Here is a 23,902-nt window from a genome sequence, read left to right as displayed (position 1 = left end):
AATTGTTAACTGTAATAACAGCCTGGACTTTCCACTATAACAGTTGTTTCCCCACAACGAAATTGGGAAGGAGTCTTCCGCTGTCTTCCTCTGTGCATCTCTATATATTGTACATCCATAATATACAGTGGGGAGAACAAGTATTTGATACACTGCCGATTTTGCAGGTTTTCCAACTTACAAAACATGTAGAGGTCTGTCATTTTTATCATAGGTTCAGTGACAGAATCAAAAAAATAATCCAGAAAATCACATTGTATGATTGTTAAGTAATACATTTTCATTTTAATGCATGACATAAGTATTTGATACATAAGAAAAGCAGAACTTAATATTTGGGCTTCTTATAGAAAGACTAACAAGTCTGTGAATATATATATAAAAATTCAATAATAAAGACAAATAAGTCTATAGTGTCGAAGTAAAGAAAGACATCTACAAGTTTTTGTTTTATTTTGGGAAAGAACACTAAGCATTCACAAGCCAAATGCCACAAATCATCCTGAGAAGAACTTCCCTATCGTGAAGTGCAGTGGTGGCAGCATTTTATGGAGATGCTTCCCTGTGTCCAGGACCGGAAAGGCTGGGAAAAAGAAGACAGATAGAGAATAAGATAGCGGGTAAAATGGATGCAGCAAATGTCATAGAAATCATGGAAGGAAATCTGCTGAATTCTGCGGACCTGGGACTAGGGAAAACATTGATTGTCCAGCAGGACAATGACCCCAAACATACAGCCAAAGCCAATGATCAATAACCTGGAGAGGCCCATTTTGCCAAAAACTCCTAATTCAATACATTCTGATCATGTTTCATTTTGTAACACAATAATCACAAAGTTTTAAATGCCACAGGTCCAAATTCCATCTTGCCTTACAGATCTGGCATTTACAAAATGAGTACACTGTCAAGGAACTCAACATATGCAAAAATATTGATCACACACTGTTTCTGTAAAAGGCAAGCGTTTACATTTCTTCATCTGTTTGAAGAAAAGTGATACAATTTGACTTGTGAGTTTCATTACCAAAAGCGAAATCTCAGACCACACTGGCCAGATTTTTTACAAAACCTGTCTGAATGATTAGTTTTGTCATACAGATACAGCTTCCACATAATTCCACTGATTGAACGATTGCAACGGTGGGTGTTACCTGTTGTCGTATGATAACATATTTTTCAATAATTGGAAGACAAAAAACATGCCAATGTGAAATTTTGGGACCTAATGAGTAAGGTGACGGTGGCATTTTGAACCTAACGGGCTCCCGTTCTTCAGCCGGTCACTGTAGGAGAAGTCTCATTAGAGAGATTAAGCCTGTCCTCTGAAGACTAGCACCTTCCACGAACTCCACAAATGCTTCTGGGAAATGAGTGTTGTACATGTTTTTGTTTTTTGGTGTGTGTGTGCATGTGGGTTTTGTGGTTTTAAATGTGGTGTTTTGTTTATTTTGTGTTTACGTGTAATGGCATGACCGCTGTTGGATGTGGCACTGTTCCTTTTCTTGGTCAGGGGGAGAACACGCTGCTTTATATTTCTGACCTCTGACCAAGCAAAGGAAGTAGACCATCATTAAAAATGGCAGCATATCAAGCTTGCAATGCAGCTTTGGTATAGTGGTGTGCACTGTTTCCATTCATGAATTTGGACAATGCTAATTACGGACTCGGACAGCTGAATAATGGATTGTTTAAAAAAAAAAAATACTCTATGTGCCTTCAGGAACAACTCAGGTTAAATAGACTTGTATCAAAATATGATTTTTGGACAAACTATCCCTTTAACAAAGATAAAGGATTAAAGGTAATTTAGCCACATAACTAAGGGAGTTCCATGATCTGTACTGTCTGTGTTTCTGTGTAGGTACATATCTTAGCTGTTTGTTACAAGGTACACAATTACAAGTCATCATTATATGTGGTATTTCTCATTTTAAGAGACAGAATGAATCTTTTGTCAACACTTAACAAATTTTGCAATAATTTTGACAGGATATTGACATATGCATTTTATGCTACAATTTGACGTTGCTATTTTTTTCCTGTGAATTTGAATCACTTGGTGAGATCAGAGTTCATCACATGGTTGTCTGACTTTCCACCCTTTATATTTTGTTACAAAATCTATTGCCAAGTCCATACTGTTTGGGCTACAAACAGATCAACTTCTAGAGAATGTTGTGAACAAAACACAATTAATTTAAATGCATTTAATCCCATTTTGTGTAACGTTTTGAGTTTTGCAGGCCCCAAGTGCGGACATGAAGTGTAAAGAAAAAGGCTTTTAATAACGGAACGAAAACAAGAAAAGTACAAGAAACGGGTGGGCTGGCAGGCAGGCAAAAACACAGACTGGTAGAGGGACGAACATAAACCTAGCAGAAAAACACAATGACTGGCGAAGGGCTAACAGAAGAGGGCAAACTTTATAGGGAACTAAACAACAAACAGGTGAAATCATTCAGGACCAAAGGGAGAGAACTCGTTCAGAAACGAAAGACAAAAACCAAACAAAACAGGCTACAGGCAAAGACAAAACACCAAATGGAACCAAACCTAACAATTTGTTGTTAATTGCAATTCTGATGCTGACTGGAAGTCTTTGTTAGGACTCTCAGTGAGCCCATTCGCATATAGAGTGCAAAATCATAATTGAAGAACATAAGTTTTATTCCATATTTCACACTAACCTGGTCAAATTCAAAGCAGCAATTCTTCTCTTGAATTATAATATATTTTATACCAGAATGTGATGGTTTACTATTCAATATTGTCATACAATGTCACACATTTCCTCAATGAATACTACTCAATAACAACTCATCTGAGCAGCTTGTTGTGATGTTATCATCAGGGCAGGGCCTCTACAGTTTTCATAGTGTCTTAACAGGTGCATGATTCTTGACACTAGAGAGGCGCTTTATCAAATTTCTTTTTCATCATCAACCAGAGGCCTTTCAACTTTAAATAAGCTCTGCCTCTGGTATTTCTGCTATTTCGAGTAAGGATCATGGCAACATGTATGCATTGTTCAGCCGTGTTGATAAAAACCTGATTAATATAAGTTAACAATGTGGTACCAGACGCATGAGTTAACTGTCTGTTTGGTATTGTCACCGTTCCTGTCATAATGACGTGTGTCAGGTTGCACTTGAAGGCCTGTGGTGGCCAGCCAGTGAAGGCTTCAGATGTAGTAATCACATCTGTCTTTTCCACTTTGTGTGTGTATGTGTGTGTGTGTGTGTGTGTGTGTGTGTGCGCATGTGTGTGTGTGTGTGTGATAAAGAGAGAACATTTGTTTTTGTAGTGTACATGCAACCACAAATCTTATTTCAAAGGTTCACTTTGATCACATAATCAGTCCACCTGAAATTGCCAAAGGTCTTCTCTAAACACAGAGCTCTCAGGAAGTGATCATAGATTGTCTAAAACTGACCTCACACTTACCCAGACACATCCAGCAATTTCAATTCCAGTCGATATGCAGCTGGTTACTGGCTGAGTGGTGGTGCCCTGCTGTCGGTTTTAATAGTCTGGTATTAGTGGTCACTCTTATTTTCTCTTCTAAACCAGTGATTGCTCAACAGGGTACTTTTCAGAGGGAAAGAGATTTAAGTCGGAAGACCTCAGTGGCCCTTTTAAAAGTAACAAGTAGTGCATTATGTTCAAAAGTAGTACACTTTGTTGGGGAACAGGGTGCAAATTAGGACAGACCCATACTTAGAATACCAAATCATGTTTTTGTGTGCGTGTGTGTGTGTGTGTGTGTGTGTGTGTGTGTGTGTGTGTGTATGCAAGCGTGTGAGTAAGTACACAGTTCTAGCGTGTGTGCATAGTCGCCAATAGATCATCCTATGTTATCTCATTAGTTTGCAGATTTAAATAAGGTTCTCATTTGTCAAGTGACAAGTTGATATCACATCTGACAACCGAGGGACGTTTTCAAGACCCTGTATTGTCCTCAAATCACTTTGGGTATTGTATGTATAATCAGTCTTCTGCCTTGTATAAACTGCTGCTCATACAGTACCGATTGTATCCCAAACAGCATCCTATGTACTCCATAATTCACTAGTAGTATATGGGTCCTGGAGAAATTCTATGTACTCTGTTGGGAATAGGGTCCCATTTGTTATGATCACATGATGTTAGGAAGGAGTTAGACGAGGACAATTTGAATACTATCCTGTTTTATGTTCTCTGTCTCAGTCTTAATCATCCGAACAGCATTACTTTGTAAAGTAAATGTATTGAGTATTAACAAAATTCAGAGTTAACGTAGAAGAACTAACATGTACGAATAGTCAACATGGATACAAAACCGGGTGTGTATTGCAGCCCTTTCCACGTGGCTACACCCTGTGAGGAAATCCAAGACAGTTTGATGGCCAGACTCCACTGAGAGCATGTGTTTGTGTTTGCATGCTTGTCACCATTAGACTGATGTCAGCAGAGAGAGAGAAAAAGAGAGGGAACCTTGGACACAATGTCCTGTTCTTTGAGAAAAAGCTACAGCAGACAAACCCACAGATCCCTTTAGCACCTTCAGACATATGTGTGAGTTATGGCTGTGTTTAAACACTTTATCTGTGCCAAATCTAGTTATATTTATCTAACTTTATAGTGCAGTACAGCCCATAGGGTTCTGGTCTAAAGTAAAGTACTAACTAGGGAACATTTTGTAATTTGGGACAATTATTACACATTATTAAAGGATAATGGGATGTTTCTCCTTGAGGCCAAACCGCTGGTGCCCGTTTCTAAGAGTCAAGGTCAACGACATCCACCATTGAGCAGCCGTCTACAGTAATAGGTCCTGACAAATTAATACATATTCGGCTTAATTATTAATTACCCGAACTGGACACACCAATACTGTTCATTGTAATTGACGGCAAAGGAGAAATCAATAATGTTTTAATTAAATAATTTATTAGGTGTGAAAATGAAGGGATGGATGTGCCGACTGTGTTAGCTGATAGGACAAACAGAACACTTTCTATTAACCCTGGCTAATGATGCATTAAAAACAAAATAGTATTACAATAACATATGAATTAATATGCTTACATTTATGTATTGTTGACCATTTACAAGGTGTTTGGTTATAGTACTTATATATAATATAAGTAATAATGTATTAGGCACCCCTGCTCATTAACACAAATATACAAACAGCAAACGTGGTTGCAACTCTAATAAAGCATCCAGAAAATGGTCAAGAGGTTTATTTGTTGTTTGACCAAAAATTGCAACGGGGAAGACGTGTGATCTGAGTGACTGAATACTTTCCAAAGGCGAAGTATCTACATTGTCAAGACAATGTAGATGAGTGTATGTGCTCTAGTACAAGTATGCCTTTACCATCCCCTGTTTTAATCTGAAGTATAGCGTTTGGAAACAGATGTGTGGAAATGGGACTGTCTGTGAAGGCTACTCCACTTACAACATATACTGTAACCATAAGACAAGCTACCAGACCATATTCAGGTTCCATATTCAGGGCACACAGAAGACAAATCATGGGGAACAATTTAAAAAATATATTTTTCTTCATCACCATGGAGAATTCAGAGAGCAAATGATTGAAAAAGAGACAAAAGGTTGATTACCTTCATAAATGAAGCAACGGTTATACAAATCTCTATAGCCTAGAAACAACCTTCCGCTGTATTAAGCATAAATACAAAGTTTAAATCAACTGAAGCTGTGATGAACCTGCCTGGAGGACCAAAAAGTGTATTTGCCCCCACGCACAGTGGCACCTCTGCGGTCAGGCCCTGACTGTGGCCCCCAGGCGCACAGAGATACCTAGAGGCCTCCAGCTAGAACCTGACAAAATGGTTACAACAAATCGCTCAAGCGCTCCAATCTGTGTCGGTTTTTTCTTGACACATAAAAATTTGATAATAACAATATTAAGACAAATTTAACACGAGGTGTAACATCCGTAAGATATTAAAGGTAATTTGTTAATAAAATAATACCTCCTGAGTCATCAAGCTATTTCCCAGATATAAAGTAAAATGAATAAGTGAAGCTTCAATGAAAGAAATCTGATTAATAACAAATCCCTTTTAAGTGATATTACTTGTTAAAAATAGCACTACACAGTAAAGTGTATGAATCACATGTTTTTTTATAGGTATGTTGTACTTCAGACTGTCATTGGCAGACTACTGTGTATGGTTTAGGTAATTAAATAGTAAACAAAATTAATCCAGAGTATATTTCTGAAGACTAAAATCACCACTACAATGTGAATCTTATATAAAAGAGAGCAACTAATAATAGTGAGTCACAAATCTATTTATACAGCCAACTGCATGCATACTCTTATCACATGACACACACAACACCCATTATTCATGGGCAAAAGGAAACGCTTTCAACTCTCGTACTGCGGGGGACCCTGTTCCTGGCGGATGGGAAACCGGTCTGAAGGAATTCCCATGCTGGGCCACCGAGTCGGGGAAGATGAAATCAGACATTTAATAGAACTTGAAGCATACATCCATGGCCCCATAGCGGTTCTCCCAGTCCATATCCACTAATGACTGTGAACACCTGTGAGCAGAAACTCTTCTCGGAGGACCAATGCTAATACGCACAGGTCATGTTCATCTTCTCTCTGAAGCAGGTCAATGTCGGCAGGCAATGTCGGCTCCAACATGGTGGATGGAAAGGTATTTTTTTCCCGAACCTGATAACTTATGCAAAGCATGGAGGCACATGAGTAGTGTACCGACCTGTGTAAGGCTGACATCTTTCATTAGGTTTCTAAGACTGATCAGATCTCTCCTGGTTGGCAAATCAACTACGTTGTTCTTGGATTACATGTAGCATTGTCTTTCAATTTTAGTTGTTTTGCAGTGTTAAGTGACTTAATCTTACCAAGAACTATGTGACACCACATGTTAGTATGCCTTACTAAATGTAAGTACTGTTGCTATCTGCAAAGTTTTAGAGATGGTTTTCCCAAGCAGTCTGGGTTCGAATGAGTAATCGGTAGTAAAGAATAACAAATGTGTTTTTAGTACAGTTAATCATAGCAAAAGGAATGCAATTGAAGTCTAACGTTTTTGTAAATATTTTAGCCCACTATGCCTGAAAGATCCGGCAGACTCTTGGTCCTCTTGGGAGCCATCCCGACTGCATTTCCCTGAATGTACTCCGCTTTACACCCGCTGAATATCCTTAGGGTTTGGTGTTTTTTAATACATAAAAACATGTGGTCTTGAAAATATCTGAAATTATTATGTGTGTGTGTGTGTGTATATGCTCATGGTATTTTATGCAGTCTACTTATAATGTCCTCAGTGCCCATCCTTCATTTCTCCATGTTCTTTGAAACCCGAAAGTGGTCAGTATTGACGGCTAAAGTAGTCTTTAGAACAGAAACACACTGTCAAAGTCATTCACCAGTTCTACTGATAGCAACCTAAGGCTTTCTGTGTTCTTGTTATAACCCATTAAAAGCAAAATCCTTTAAAAAATAAAAAGCAATACAATCTAGCCTGGGTCTCTTCAGGGACTGTATTAAGTCTTTAAGTGTAACGATCAAAACGTATTTTGACAAATAACGGCGTTCTTAAAACTATTAACAGGCTTAAGCAGGATAGTTGAGAAGATTATGGTAACGGATTGCATTAATGAGCCCATTTGAACATTGTTGTTTTTCAAAATACATTGTCTTTGAACACAATTGATCACAAAAAGAAATGCCTATGATAATATGATAATTTGATGTGTTTCATTTTAACTCTTACTGAACTGTCAAGTTGTCTCTTTGTTGCATGTGCACTACCTCCCACAGAAATATACTACAGTCAGCAGCCACGACCAACAGTCTTCATCATTACAACAGCTGATGTAGATACAGATCAGAAAGAAGACTTTGCTTTGTCGGGGATCCAAGACAACAGCAGCAGGAGAGAAATAAAGAGAATGAGAGAGAGAGATAGAAAGAGAAAGAAAAAAGTGGCGAAGACAGAGAGAGCCCTGGGAGGAAGCCAAAGAGAGGAAGAAGAAAGTAGTGTAGTGTCAGTCTTTCTCTGCATTAAAGAGAATATTTTTGTTATTGAAGTCAAACTTCTATCAGGAAAGTGCAGGCAATTACACAGAATGCTTCCATGCATGAAATCCCGCCTGCTTGTTATTGATAAATGTCCAAACACCTTCCAAAGACTTTTCAAATTACCTTTTCCTTCTTATTAAAACTTTACTCATGCATAAAAAAAGAAAAATCATCTTTTTCTAGGAGGTTTGTGAGTGTTGAGTGTGTTGGTTTGAAGAAACTAGGTGAAGACAGAGAAGACCAAGCCTCCCCCTTACTTTAACAGGGTAAGGAGGGAGAAAAGGGGTGAAGGATGCGAGGAACTGGAAGGAGAGAAAGGGGCGTACAAGAAGCATAGCGATTAGAATGATTGGCCAGTAGCTGAAAGGTCACTGGTTAAAATCCACAAGCTGTTAAACATATTCTATACCTGAAAATATTGAGTTGGCTTCTTTTAACGCTTAACCTATAATTATAATAATAATGCACTGCATCAAGATTTGGCACACTTGGCACCTACACATCATGACATGTGGGGGGGAATATAACAGACATAGCTTGCCATTAGCTAAGTGGAATTTGTTATTTAATGAACTTGATTCCAATGTCTATAAATCTTATTAAAATATAAAGTTTAAGGGTTAAGGCTATGTAGACGACAGTATAGTCTACGGCTGTCTGTTAGCTATTTAAATTCAGTCATTTCTGTTTTCATTCATAAAAGATATTTTTATCCTTTGCTTGTTTGTCCACACTTGTAAAGAACTTGTAAGCTGTGTTGATTATCTCTGTGAAGATTTTAGTGTTCACAGAAAGACAGTTAAACACACTGGTAACATTTTGATCATAGATCAATCAACATTCCTTTCGTGGAATTGAAACTCAGAATCTAAGAAGATGGCGGGTTCTGGGTGTGGCTAGTTCTCGTTACTGTGCCGGGGGATATTATAAGTGTGCATTTTCAAGACCACATTTCGTCAACACATAATGATCAAATATTTCGCTGACTACCTGGTATAAATACAAATGGTCTGTGGAGAGCAACAGCAGGCATTTTCAAGCAGAATCTAGATCAGCAACACGACAGGGACAGCTAGCAGACATCCAGCCAGGTAATCCAGAGGGGTATTCCCTAGGGCCCAGGTGCTCCTCATATCCAAACAGACACTAGATCATTTAGCTGGAGAATACGTAGGATCCATCAAGACACCAGATTAGACGGGGTAAATTACACCAGATGTTACAGACCGAACCCAGATACCCTGGCACTTAGACAGTGGCAGTGTGGATACTGGGGACTGAGACGTGGGTCCGTGTACCTGGTAGCCTTCTCCAAAGAAAGCCCTGGACAGGACGAACCAGGAAATTAGGTCCACCTACGTTGCCAAGCATACAGCCCAAGACCACTAAAAGGGACATCAACAGACCACAAAATACTTGGCACGACGCAGTAGAGGCCCCGGTTTTCTCCCATCGCGTTAGCGTTAAGGACGACATGGGGTAACGAGTGAGGCAGTGACTCAGCCCTCTTAATAACACTGGAGACAGGACACCCCAGTGGAGAGAGGGGGGCCCACCAGGCAGAGACGCCGAGGATGGCTCATCGGTCCAGCTCCTTGCTGTTCACCTTCACGCCCCTGGATCAGACTACACTCAATCATCAGACCTACGGAAGAGATGAGTCTTCAGTAAACACTGAAATGTTGAGACAGAGTCAACATCTATCACATGGATTTGGAGATTGTTCCACAGAATAGCAGTGTTACGGAAGAAAGCTCAGCCTCCAGGTTTTTGTTTAGTAATTCTAGGAACAGTAAGTCAGCCTACGTGTTGAGACTGTAGAGGTAAGTACACCAGGACCAATTCAGAGAGATAAGGAGGAGCAAGTGTCTGTAATGCACTCGCTACTGTAAGTCCCTCTGGATAAGAGCATCTGCTAAATTACTTTGAAGTTTATTTAGTGTCTTATCCGGGTAGCCGGAGAGAAGAGCATTGCAATAGTCTAATCTTGAGGTGACAAAAGCACAGATAACATTTGCAACATTATTTTTAGACATAAGTATGTGATTTTTGTGACGTTACGGAGATCAAAAAACTTTCAGGTTTTATGGAAACATCAGGGTCCAGAGTAATGCCAGATCATTTTCGTGACTGTACTACAATCAGGATTCATGGCTGGATCTGACAGCAGATCTCTTTAATTCCAGGTCCTTAAAGTAGCATCTGTTTTGTCTGAGTTAAAAAATAAATAATCTGTCATCCACTTCTTTATATGTGAAACAGGCTTACCTGTTTATAATAACCCAGAAGTAACAACACACATGGTCATTCTACAAGTTGTCTAGGATTCTAACACAAGATCTGTTTGTTCTGGGGGACCTTAAACTAGCATCTGTTTTGTCCAAGTGTAAAGATAAACATGCCTCTTTATCCACTTCTTTATGTCTGAAACACAGGCTTCAGTGTTTAAAATGAAACAGAAATAACAACCTACTTAGCCATTCTATGGCTTGTCTCATAGAATATATATAAATAGCAAGCATTTTCAATCACAAATCCGGTAATGATGGCTTTATGAAATAGCTCTGAGTTTTAGCTAAGCTCCTTTAAAGATTAGAACATTGAACTAGCCGTAAGATATCTGCTCAACAGTGTCTGTGGAAATAGTTATATTTTTGGAAGAGGAGGGGAGACAAGAAAATCAGAAAAAAGTGGAGAGTTACAATGGACCCTCTTCAGTGTCTCAATATTCTACCTGCCCACTGGCCTGCCTCGATGTTAGAAGAAACCTCCTCCATAATAACACAAACCATTTCTCTTTACATGGGTGAATGAGGATCATTTCAAAGCTTCTTCCAGTTTCAAGTGCTTGTTATCTTTTTTTGCTTTCTTTTTCTATGTGTCCTGGTCTCTGTCCTCTCTGGGTCATGTTGTCTCTGTCCCCTCTGGGTTGTTGTCTCTCTCTTCTGTGGGTCCTCTTCTCTCTGTCCTCTCAAGGCCATGTTCTCTCTGTCCCCTCTGGGTCATGTTCTCTCTGTCCTCCCTGGGTCATGTTCTTTCTATGCTCTCTGGGTCATGATATCTCTGTCCCCCTGGGTCCTGGTTTCTCTGTTCTCTCTGGGTCGTGTTCTCTCTGTCATCTTTTGATCGTGGTCTCACTGTCCTTTCTGTATCCTGGTCTCCTGTCGCCTTTGGGTCCTGTTCTCTCAGTCCTTCCTTAGTCTCCCTGTCCTCTCTCGGTCCTCTCTGATTCCTTGTCTCTCTGCCTCTGTCTGTCATGGTCTTAAAAATGAATGTTTTAAGTGAAATGCAAAGAAAAAAATAAATAAATACAGATGTTATTTCTTTCCTATTGAGGATGCTCAGTTAAAAGAGCTGTCATAAGTGTGTTGTCGTCTTCTAACTAGACCAAGGACATGTTACAACAGAGTATGCTGTTCCTCTCATTTCATAAACAGATTGGATTGGAAACACTACTGAATTGGTTATTACATCATAAACAATATGTTCAACTACAGTAGGATAGGACATTGCATCATGACATAGTCCTTTACCACTGACTGGGAACAGACATTGGTTTTATTAAATTCAATTTATTTTTCTTTCAAATACTTTTAGGGCCGGTTTCACGAACATTGATTTTCTAGTCCAGGTCAAGGCGGAATCTGTCTGTGAAACCAGCCCATGGTGTGCATGATGGGGCCTAAATCAAACTCTTAACACACTTGCAATAAAACAAAGACACATTGCATTGAACTTGTTTCATGGTAGAAAGAAATAAACGGCTTGTGAGACACTCCCCCCTCTCCAGCGATCTCTCTCTCTCTCTCAATAAAAATGAAACCAATCCACCACTGTATTCATCTTCTCACAGAAATGACTCCAAGATGACAATGCTCCTTACAGAGTACCCTATGGGCCCTTATCAAAATACAAAATGAGGGTACTATGTAGTGAACAGGCATTTGGGACTCCATTTAGACCACCTCCTGTAGGTTCTGTAGCCTCATTCCTTTCTCAGCCTTGCTCTCCACCTCAAAGACCTCTATCGATAAAGATAGCCTCAGCTTTGAGTGAATACATTTAAATGTTAATGTATTTCTTTTTTAAGATTCTCCTTGGTGGATAAAGACAGTGCTTGTGTCCCAAATGGTATTCTATCCCTTATATACTGTGACCAGGAGACACAGGGAAGTCTCACGGCACTGGATGTGTCCTATCCAACAAGCTTTATTGCTCGGAATCATTTTTATTTACATAGTCAGAATATTACTCGGTGTAATGGTGATTTTTGTTACAGACAACATAAAGGGACAGAATACATATGGAGAGTTTATGACCGTTGACATATGCTGTATTATACAGAAATTGACGTTGAGCATAGAGCTGCCTCAATTGCTGCCCAATTAGTCATAGGATCGGAGAAAGGGAAGTGTGTAAAGTACCAACACGATGAATATGAATTATATTTGCGTCATTGTTAAGCTTTCAAAATATTTACACAGCGTTAATATTGATCAATTAAAGTAGAGTCTTATGGGAAGTTAGAGTGCTGGACCTGGACAAGTACTCAGTCCCAAATGGCACCATATTCCCTTCAAAGTGCACTATTTCGGACCGGGGTCCCTATTGCGGGGCTCATAGGACACTGGTCAAAGTAGCGCACTAAAGAGGTGATAGGGTCCCATTTGGGATGGGACCGAGGTCTGTTATGCAGAGTGAAGTGATGCTCGTCAACAAAATGGATGCAGATGTTTCATTGCCTCCGAGGCAAATACCATTACACCATTCATTTCTGAGTGTGCCGTGGCGTGAGCACTCTCTCTCAATTTATCTATTTTTTTCCCTGACTCTCTCTTGTTCTCTCTTTCTCCATTTCTATCTTCTTAGAAAGCAGTAGTCCAGAAACGGCACATATGCATTGTAGCTTCTAATGGTTCAGGACATAATTTGATCACTTTGTTGCCTAATAAGTCCTGCGATGCAGGAAATAAACCGTAAATAATTATTAGGTTTGAAATGCCTTCTAAAGTTTGCAATTCCCGGTTAAATGTTTTATTCGTTTTAATTTCTGGTTGCCAAATAATTAAAAAAAAGTAATTGCCCTAATGATAAATGCATGAACTCAGTTTAAATATCTCTCCATCTAATATCTAATATCAACCCAGTAAGGGGTGTTCTTATGTCAGTAAGGGGTGTTTGGGCGGGTCAGTAAGGGGTGTTTGGGCGGGTTTAGGTTGGGGTTGCAGGGTTGGGTCTGTTCTTATGTCAGTAAGGGGTGTTTGGGCGGGTTTAGGGTGGGTTTGCAGGGTTGGGTCTGTTCTTATGTCAGTAAGGGGTGTTTGGGCGGGTTTAGGGTGGGGTTGCAGGGTTGGGTCTGTTCTTATGTCAGTAAGGGGTGTTTGGGCGGGTTTAGGGTGGGGTTGCAGGGTTGGGTCTGTTCTTATGTCAGTAAGGGGTGTTTGGGCGGGTTTAGGGTGGGGTTGCAGGGTTGGGTCTGTTCTTATGTCAGTAAGGGGTGTTTGGGCGGGTTTAGTGTGGGGTTGCAGTGTTGGGTCTCTTCTTATGTCAGTAAGGGGTGTTTGGGCGGGTTTAGGGTGGGGTTGCAGGGTTGGGTCTGTTCTTATGTCAGTAAGGGGTGTTTGGGCGGGTTTAGGGTGGGGTTGCAGGGTTGGGTCTGTTCTTATTTCAGTAAGGGGTGTTTGGGCGGGTTTAGGTATGTAAATTACACTTACTGATTATTTAAAATGTTTCCATATTGTCAGGATATCCATCTCTCTTAGGTTGCGCGGTGGTTGAGTGATTGCACGTACTTTCCTCTACATGAGGTCAGGCTTTCCTGTGTCTACCCTTCACAACTGTAGGAGAAGAAACAGAAAACAGAACAGACATTTAAACTAAAATGATAAAAGGAAGGAAAACATAGCAAAAGAAAAAAATACCATATTTTCTGTTTGTTTGGTAAGTAGCCTGGAGCTGGTACTTATGTAAAAAAGTTTAAACCTTTTTGAAAATATATCCACTGTAGGACTTTAAATAAATAAATCAATAAGTAAATCAACTTCATCAAAATGTTTTTGAGCATCAGTAGAAGTTTCACAGCAAGGTTTACATTCTCTAACATTATATAAAAATGCTCACCAATGTACTAATAAAGTTTTTTTGCCAATATATTTGCATCTATGTTTAGGCGGGGTAATCAGCACAACCTCTTCAAATACCATAACTATAAATAACAATTGTAAACACATCAGGAGGAATAGATGTCAATGCCCCCTGATCATTGAACTCAGCTCACATTTTATGCAACCATGGCAAATCACATATAACATAGAAAATCACAGGGGAAACCATAAAGACCAGGGGTCTTGCCTCTCTTTAAGGTTTGACTGCACAGGGAGTCAGCAAAGAGCAGACATTTTACCTTTGGATTCTAGAGACTAATAGTTGGGGTAGGTCATTTTCCTAGAATAATGATTTACTCAATCCCGCTCTGTTTTTCCCCTCGTATGTCTTTTTCCATATCTCTTTTTTCTCTCTGTATTCATCTATCTGAATTTCTCTATTCACTATCTCTCGTTTGTCACTATTTCTACTTCTTCCTCTCCTTCCTCACTCTCTATGTCTCTCTGTCTCTCAATTTCTCTCCAGCTAGGTTTGTTTGTCAGACACCTAATGCCCCAGACCATAAAGGAGGTTGTGCATTAGTTTATATAGTTCATATGTCTGTGCCCTCTAGAGCAATATTTAATTAATGATCAGCGCAACCCTCAACAAGTACAGATGCTGTACCTAATCTAGACTCAGTTACTCACATATTTTTTTTTATCCTGCAGCAGCAGAAAATGCATATTATTATGTGAATTATAAAACAACCCCATTTACAAACAAGTTGGTACGCTGCAATAAATGGAAATAAAAACAGAATGCAGTGATGTGCAAATCAAATAGAAAATAGTACAAAGACAACATTTCAAAAGTTGAAACTGAGAAATGTTATTATTTCTTGAAAAATACATGCCCACTTTGAAATTGATGCCAGCAACACGTTTCAAAAAAGTTGGGACAGAGGCAACAAAAGATTAGAAAAGTTGTGTAATGCTAAAAAACTAAACCTGGTGGAATATCACACAACTGACAAGGTAAATTGGCAACAGGTTTTGGGTATCAAAAGATAATTCCAGAGAGGATGGGTCTGTAGGAAGTGAGGATGGGGAAGGATTCATCACTCTGTGAAAGATTCTACGGGCAAATAGTAGAACAATCTAAAAATAATGTTTCTCAGTGTAGACTTGCAGTTTGGGGATCTCATCATCTACAGTACATAATATCATTAAAAGACACAGGGAATCCGGAGAAATCTCTGTATGCAGGGACAAGGCCAAAAACTAATATTGGATGGCCATAATCTTTGGGCCCACAGGCAGCACTGCATTAAAAACAGACACAATTCTGTGGTGGACATCATCGCATGGGCTCAGGAACACTTGCAAAAACCATTGTCTGTGAACAGAGTACGTTGCCGCCACCTTCTCTGAGCCGGAGCTCATTTAAGATGGACTGAAGTGAAGTGGAAAACAGTCCTGTGGTCTGACGAATCATGAATGAAATTATTTATGGGAATCATGGACACCACATCCTCCAGACTAAAGAGGAGTGGGACCATCTGGCTTCTTATCAACGCACAGTTCAAAAGCCAGCATCTGTGATGGTATGGGGGTGCATTAGTGTACATGGCATGGGTAGCTTGCACATCTGTGAAGGCACCATTAATGCTGAACAATATACAGGTTTTGGAGCAACATATGCTGCCATCTAGACATCTAGACATGCTGCCATAGTAAATTAATCCGGGTGTTAAACTGGCCTGCCTGCAGTCCAGACTTGTCATCCACTGAGAACATTTGAGGAAAACTCAATTGAGCTTAATGCAGAGAGAAAAATCTAAGTATTTAATTGTATATCTTTACTATTTAAGCACTAGCTTATTTTACATGATATGCCATGATACGGCGTGTTTATCATTGTCAAGTGCTGTGAACATTCAGCAAATCACATCTATTGCCATTAAATTCAAAACATAGGAAAATGATGAGTGTTGTGGTAATTTACTGAACTGATGCATTAATGAATTCTACAATGTATTGAGTTGATTGGAAGGTACAGAGACCGTGTTGAGATAAGAAGAGGAATGCCAGATGGGCTGATAGTGTCGTAAATGTAGGGGAGAGTATTTTGTTTTTGTTGATTTTTTCTGTGGCACACATTTTTGAATGGTATCAGTAGATCATTGGATCCTCTGTCAATCTGTTAAAGCTTTCAGTGTATCTGTTCTTTGTTCTCAAGGTATGCAGCCCATTTAAGTTGAAAAGGTTGTTTACACTGTCCCTTTAGTCTCCTAGGGGAAGGAGGGGCAACCTGCCCTTTGGGTAAAACCTAGGAATCGATAGAACAATGGGGAGCATGTATTGTTGACACCTGACAAGCTGTGCAGCATCTCACCACTACTTTAGAGATTTCACTGATCCTGTATTTTGTGTACTGTATCTCTCCTTGTAAGTTTAACTGTTAATAAACAAGTTTAATAAACCTTTCATAGAAAACATAAAAAATGACTACACCGCCCCTTAATATGTTCATATAAAACATTATCAGAAGGAGTTTTATTGCCAAGTAAGTTTCACAACAAACTATGAATATGTTCTGGTCCATTGGTGCAGCAATCTAGTACAAAATAAAGCAAATCAAATAAGAATAGTGGACTGAGTATAAAAACAGTAGACTGAGGAATTAATAAATTACAAAAAAAATATATTCCAAAAATGTAAGGTGCAAGAATTGTCCAGTTGGGGGTTGTGTGTGTTTGTGGGGAGGGGTTATAGATTTGTCCAGTTTAGGTTGTGTGTATGTGGGGAGGGGTCATAAAATTGTCTAGTTGAGCGTTGTGTGTATGTGGGGAGGGGTCATAAAATTGTCTAGTTGAGCATGTGTGTGTACGTGGGGAGGGGTCATAAAATTGTCTAGTTGAGCGTTGTGTGTATGTGGGGAGCGGGCTATAGTCAATTTGGCTCTGGGGGCACGTTCATGAGGCCTACTGCTGTAGGAAAGAAGCTGTTCTTCTGGCGAGAGGTTTTGGTCCTGATAAACCTCAACATTCTACCAGAGGGGAGAGTTCTGAATAGTCAATTTCCAGGGTGTTATTGTAGTTTTAGTATGATTTTCTTTTCCTGGAACTCTGTCTGTCGCACACTTGTTCTGTATCAACAATAAGGGTCCCCATTGGTAGATACACCCACAGCTCATCACTTGGCATAAGTAATATTAACTCACTGACCTCAACAGTGTTCACAGCCTGCCCATTAACACGGCTTTCAGTCCATAGTATAATCACATTCTACTTGCGTCAATGCCCAGCAAACAGCATACTATTAATGAATGCAATACAAGGAAGCAATATGGAAAATTTCCAACAATGCTAAATAAATAATGAAAATAGGATTTAAAAAGACCATCTAACCAGAAGCACAAAAATATGATTTTGTTTTAATATATACAGTTGTGCTCAAAAGTTTGCATACCCTTGGAGAAATGATAATACAGCTCCGGAAAAAAAGAAGTTAATTTTAACCCTTCTGTTCCTCACTCAAAACCTTCCTTTTCGACTTTTTTTGAAAAGCAAAGAAAAAGGTGCAGTGGTCTCTTAATTTGTATATATACCATTTGTAAAGAAAACATTAAACTGTAGGTCCTAACAGAATGGCATAATCATATAACAAAACATGGCAACAAAGACTAAAATGAACTGAAGTCTGCATACCATTTGTTCTTAATACTGTGTATTGCCCCCTTTAGCATCAATGACAGCGTGCAGTCTTTTGTAATAGTTGCCTATGAGGCCCCGAATTCTTGCAGGTGATATAGCTGCCCATTGGTCTTGGCAAAATGCCTCCAGGTCATGCAAAGTCTTTGGTCGTCTTGCATGAACCACACGTTTGAGATCGCCCCAGAGTGGCTCGATTATATTAAGGTCTGGAGACTGTGATGGCCACTCCAGAACCTTCACCTTTTTCTGCTGTAACCACTGGAGGGTCAACTTGGCCTTCATGCTGCATTCATTTTGCCATACATTTTCACAAGATTCCCTGTGCCTTTAGAGCTCACCCCCCCCCCCCAAAACATCAGTGAGCCACCACCCTGCTTCACAGTGATGGTATTCAGTTCACTATAGGCCTTGTTGACCCCTCTCCAATCATAGTGCTTATGGTTGTGACCATAAAGCTCTATATTGGTCTCGTTACTCCAAATGATGAGAAAAGAGCCACCAGTGGAGAACAAACAATTAAAAATGTTCAAATTTTTAATCTGTTTTATTTTTAATGTTATTCATTTACCCTTGTTAGTTAAAAACACACCAAAAATATGTATTTACATTTGAAATGTCTTCATCCTTTTTAAAACTTGTTTGTGTAATGTTTACTCAATATATCTGACTACTAGCCTTGTTTTTATGTTTCCCATGCCCAAAAAAAAACAAAACACTTTGAACATGTTTCTTCCATTTTTATTTTTTATTTTAACTGTGGTAATTTCCACATTTTGGATATAAACAGATGTTCTGCATGCCAATAAAGCCTTGAAACTGAATTGTAATTAAACAGAATTGAGGGAGAGAGTCAGGGCAGAGATTCTGCAGTGCAAGAAAGGGAGAGCAAGAGTTAAAGGCAGGGAGCCGAGTTACAGCAGTAAGGTGGAGAGACAAAAGGAGAGAGAGAAGAGAGGGAAGAAGCAAAACAGGGAGAATGAGAGAGGGATAGATAAAATGACAGGACAGGAGAGAGAGTTATCAAGGGAGAGGGAAGAAGAGAGGAAGATAGAGAGTTAGAGGAGAGAGAAGAAGAGAGGAAGAGATGGAAGTATAGAGAAACTGAGGACGAGAGCTGGGGAGAGAGAATAATAGAGACAGAAATGGAGGGAAGAAGAAAGCGTAAGAGAGAGGGAAGAAGATAGAAATGGAAAGAGAAGGGGGGGGAGAAAAGGAGTCTGAGAGGTAATGCAGGTGAGTTCCAGGTGAGACCACTGTCCATAACTGCGACAACCCTGACAGAACGGAAATGAAAAACTTAAAAAACAGAGGTGTCACACACCAATAACCAATATCTACAGAAAACTGCCAATCAATAGGTTTCTGATCTGCTTACCAGGTACAAAACAGGACCAGGATTTACAGATGTAATCTGTCTGCCTCAGAAGCCTTATAAGATCGCCTTTCCTGCAAAACACATCCACTATATTACATGTCTGATCAATGGCACACTCCATTTCACATCCAAGTCTCACAGACAGATTGCAATTTCGTTTTACACTGCCTTTATGACTGGGAGTCAGTTAACAGCCGGTAAAAACAATAACATTTAGGTGCTTAGTCTGGAGTTTCCTCTAGCAAACACAATGCCTTTCTGACCTTGAAAACCAAACAAAATATATTACACCCTTACTGCCTGAAAAACAAACAAAAAACAATTAAACATCTGTGAGCATGTCCTTGGTAAACAGCATTGTGATGATAAAAGTTGCAGATGTTTCAGACATCCTGTTTCGTGTGTTTGTCTATGTTGGTCTTCTTTATATGTGTGTGTGTCAGTGTGTTTATGTCTGCCGCTCAGTTGCTTTGCTTGCTTGGGAATTATCACATCCCAGCAGAGTGGTGATTCTGTTACTGGTGTGATCCAGCCAAAGGACATTTAGCTACAGTATGTATCAATATTCTGTAAAGTGAGTGTGTTGTTAAGCCTGTTGAAACATTCTATGTTGAGTATTCAATGATCTGATCTGTTATGTTACCATGTGTCTTCAACACTTTCCTATATGATATGCTAGGTTTACTGTACATGCTATTTGTGTAGTTGTTGAGGCACATTTCTAGTCGACAAAGTAAGTTGGGACATACTTTGTCGTTATCACGGCATGGTTCCCAATCGCAAAGCCGTGTGAATGGATTTCGACATCGCTTTATGGTGAATTGGCTTGTTTTGGCTTTTTGGTGTTCTGATAAAAAGCCTACGGCCATTTATCAGTGACTGGTCAACTTTGATAATGATGTGATTTTGTTTCCTCTTGGTGAACACATTGATTCAACGTGGATGTAGATTATAAAACATTAATAAAACATTAGTAAAGAGGTGACCAGCCCAGGTGAAAGATATTATTCGTAACAAGGTGACCAGCCAAGGTGAAAGACATTATTCGTAACAAGGTGACCAGCCCAGGTGAAAGACATTATTAGTAACAAGGTGACCAGCCAAGGTGAAAGACATTATTCGTAACAAGGTGACCAGCCCAGGTGAAAGACATTATTAGTAACAAGGTGACCAGCTCAGGTGAAAGACATTATTAGTAACAAGGTGACCAGCTCAGGTGAAAGACATTTTGACTAACGAGGTGACCAGCCCCGATTAATTACATCTATAGACTGAGCTACTATGGCATGGTGTTCCATGTATAGCATGTTATTCAATGTAAGGCATGTCATTTAATCTAAGGCAAGTTATTTCATGTATGGCATGTTATTCCATGTAAAGCATGTAATTTAATGCATGGCATGTTATTCTATATAAGGCATGTTATTCTATGTAAGGCATGTTCTTTCATGTATGTCACGTTATTCAATGTAAGGCATGTCATTTCATGTATGGCATGTTATTCCATGTAAAGCATGTAATTTAATGCATGACATGTTATTCTATATAAGGCATGTTATTCTATGTAAGGCATGTTCTTTCATGTATGTCATGTTATTCAATGTAAGGCATGTTATTTCATGTATGGCATGTTATTTCATGTATGGCATGTTATTCTATGTAAGGCATGTTATTTCATGCAATGTATGTTATTCAACATAAGGCAATTTTATTCCATGTGAGGCATTTTATTCCCTATAAGCCATGCTATTTCATATACTGCAGTTTATTCCATATGTGACATGTTATTTCATGTAAGGTGTGTTATGCGGTGTCATTCCATTTGTCCTGGCAACACTACTAGATGCCCTAGAACCTCAATCTCCTTTCCAGCTCCGCATGTTGCATTGTGGGGCATGGGCATGTTAGGGCGTGACATCTGAGGGGTGACCCCCTGCTACTGATCATTCTTATACCCACACACACATACACAAACACTCATACACACAAACCCACACACACACAGACCTTACATCCTTCATCTTCACTCACTCTAAAGACAATATTACATCCTTCATCTTCACTCGCTCCGAAGACAATCTCATAGTGTCAGGTTACGTTAAGGTGAACAGGCTAGAGACCAGTACACCCACTGAGTGCATGACTCTTTTCAAATCTCTCCTCTCCCTGTCTCTCTCTTTATCACACTCTCTCCCGTCTTTCTCTCGCTCCCTCTCTCTCTAGTGTTCTGCCTCACTTTCTTTCCCGTACATTGTAACATCTCATGACTGCTCCAATGACAGCTTCAATGCATAGAAAAACATTTATGAGACAGTGGGGCATACAGTGTTGTCAGGTCAAGTTAACGCGGACATGACAAATTGCAATATACTAATCACACAGGAGGCCTGGTGACTGTGGTAACATCTCTAATGTAAACCCGTTTCCAAAACAGCACCGTACTGTTAGAGGGGTTTGAAAGCATTTCACATTTAAGTCATTTAGCAGCTGCACACATAATGAGCAGCTTACAATAGTGACTGCATCCCTTTTCATACTTTTCCCACTTTGAACACACCCTCCACTGCTTCAGCATTGCACCAACGCCCCCCAAGGGAAGATGCCGGAAGGTCCCAGAAGCTTCCAGTGGCAGCGAGCAGAGGAAGCCACACCCGGAAACAGCTGGTCGTCATCAGCTTCTCCGTCCCAAGTGGATGCAACATACAGTTAAGGAGGAAGACAGACTGGAGCCGAAGGGTCAATACGCTATCCATGTACCAACCGCCAGAAAGCCTTCCTGCAAAACTGCCACAGTGAAGCCTCTCCACAAAGCCCACCGACAGTTTGATTGACTCAGCTGTTAGCCTGTTTGTAGTGATCTGATCATTTGCTGTAGGATGATGATGACCTTGTAGTCTACACTGTAGCAGTAACAGGATCAACACATCCGAAAGGCAGATGAGTTAAACATACGATCCCAACAGGTTTACAACCATTAGAAATGTTTACACGACCAGTAAAAGCTTTGCTTCATGAATCAGCATGTCACTATTATTAAACATGCAGAGTTAGAGTTACCTGGTGTTTTTTTTGCTTCATGAATCAGCATGTCACTATTATTAAACATGCAGAGTTAGAGTTACCTGGTGTTTTTTTTTACCTTCGGTTCTTCTTAAAGTGCACTGTAAAATAGTGTGCCATTTTGTATGTGCATAGGGATCTTTGCTGTGCCTCAGATCAGTACATAATCCTTTTCTTTAAGAGATCCTGACCTATCACGATGCCAGAGGCAATCATCAGCTGCCCAAGGACCACTGTCGAGGTTCCTGGAAGCCCTTTTCACTTTTCCTTCCTGTCTCCCTCCATCTCTCTCCATCTTTTATCCAGCTGAGCCCCTCACTGCCCAGTCAAGCGGCAACTGATCCCATTTCTCACAATAACAGAGAGGTGTTTTTCGTTTGGTTATTTAAAAGAGAGTTGTTGGTCGGTTGGTTATTTAAACCCAATTCAGGACATTAAATAATGTGCTGAGATTCCCATCTGTCCCTGACATCTTCAGAATAGCTGATAGATTTGTATTCACATTGACCCCCTTACATCTTGACATGGACCTCCATTGGATCTTAATAAAAAGGCAGCACAGCAAACATGTTTTCCTACAGGTGTCTCTTGATTGTTTAAAGACAGCACGCTAGCAATAGCAACTCAGACAAATGCTGACAAGATACTTTAACCCTGCAACAGCTTTACATAAACATTAGTGAAAGTGACCAACACATACTCATCTGTTAAAATGTTGGACAACTACTGAAAATCTTAATGACACTGTTAAAATAACTCTTAAGACAAGCTGGGCATCCCATTACTACGACACTAAACAGCTCACTTAACCAAGACTGAGCGTAAGCAGAATCTGATAATAAAACAAAACTTAAAACCATAATGGAATGAGGTAATGTCTTTGTGCAGTGTGTGAAACATTCCATTCCTTAACCTTATCTGCAAAAAACAAATCATATTACTGAGGGAGCACTAAAAGATTAGAAGTCGTAGAATTTTAAGTAAGGGACTTAAAATGACGTTCTGTGACTTACCTTGAATATAATGTATGGTGATGCATAGCCGTGTCGCTTCACAGAGTTCATTTCCAAAGATTCTCAAACCAGTGACAAAGCCTACAGAGAGATGAACCTAGAGAAGAACCTCCACAAGAAGGATGGTCTTGGAGCTCTGTGACTGAGCCCAAAATGAAGAAAAAACGTTAAAGTGTAGACTCAACTTGACGCCATAAGCAGGACCTGGCTCTCATGACAAGAGAGATAAGTGAGGTGAAATCACTGACAGAAATCCTCCAATATATTTCAGGCAAAAATTCTGTAATGTGCCATCACAGCAAAATGATTTGGGACTCGTTGTTACAAGGAAAAGGCACAGAGTGGCGTGTTAACAACATTGTAAACAACAAAATGTGTTCATTTATTTTCCCTTGCCATTTTGTTTTGGGGGGTTGTATTTTTTTTCTTTTGTTAATTATTATTTTCAGAAAAAAAAGACTTCAGATTCTCTACTTGCATCGGTCATGTAAAGAAATGCTCACCAGAACAATAAAGCCCCTATGGAATTCATTACATTGAGTGATTTACAGACAGTCTGTTGATATACACTGAGA

General features: G+C 39.7%; 1 long non-coding RNA gene across 3 annotated transcripts; it reads right to left on the bottom strand.

The window, feature by feature from the left end:
• Positions 1 to 500: 500 nt before the first annotated feature.
• On the bottom strand, positions 501 to 23,626 carry LOC105027822. 3 transcript variants are annotated; one of them, XR_829328.5, is made up of 4 exons: positions 23,328 to 23,626; positions 19,255 to 19,325; positions 13,792 to 13,914; positions 501 to 583 (listed from the first exon to the last, which is right to left on the bottom strand). It is a non-coding gene; the product is annotated as an uncharacterized LOC105027822 (long non-coding RNA). The 3 variants fall into 3 exon arrangements; XR_004575720.1 differs by lacking the exon at positions 19,255 to 19,325; XR_829329.3 differs by lacking the exons at positions 501 to 583; positions 13,792 to 13,914 and adding an exon at positions 19,078 to 19,153.
• Between the last annotated feature and the right edge of the window lie 276 nt (positions 23,627 to 23,902).

This window comes from Esox lucius, chromosome 4 (genome assembly GCF_011004845.1).
Source record: "Esox lucius isolate fEsoLuc1 chromosome 4, fEsoLuc1.pri, whole genome shotgun sequence".
Lineage (NCBI taxonomy): Eukaryota > Metazoa > Chordata > Actinopteri > Esociformes > Esocidae > Esox > Esox lucius.
The sequence above is the reverse complement of the archived record's forward strand: the minus strand, read 5'-3'. Positions and strand labels throughout refer to the sequence as shown.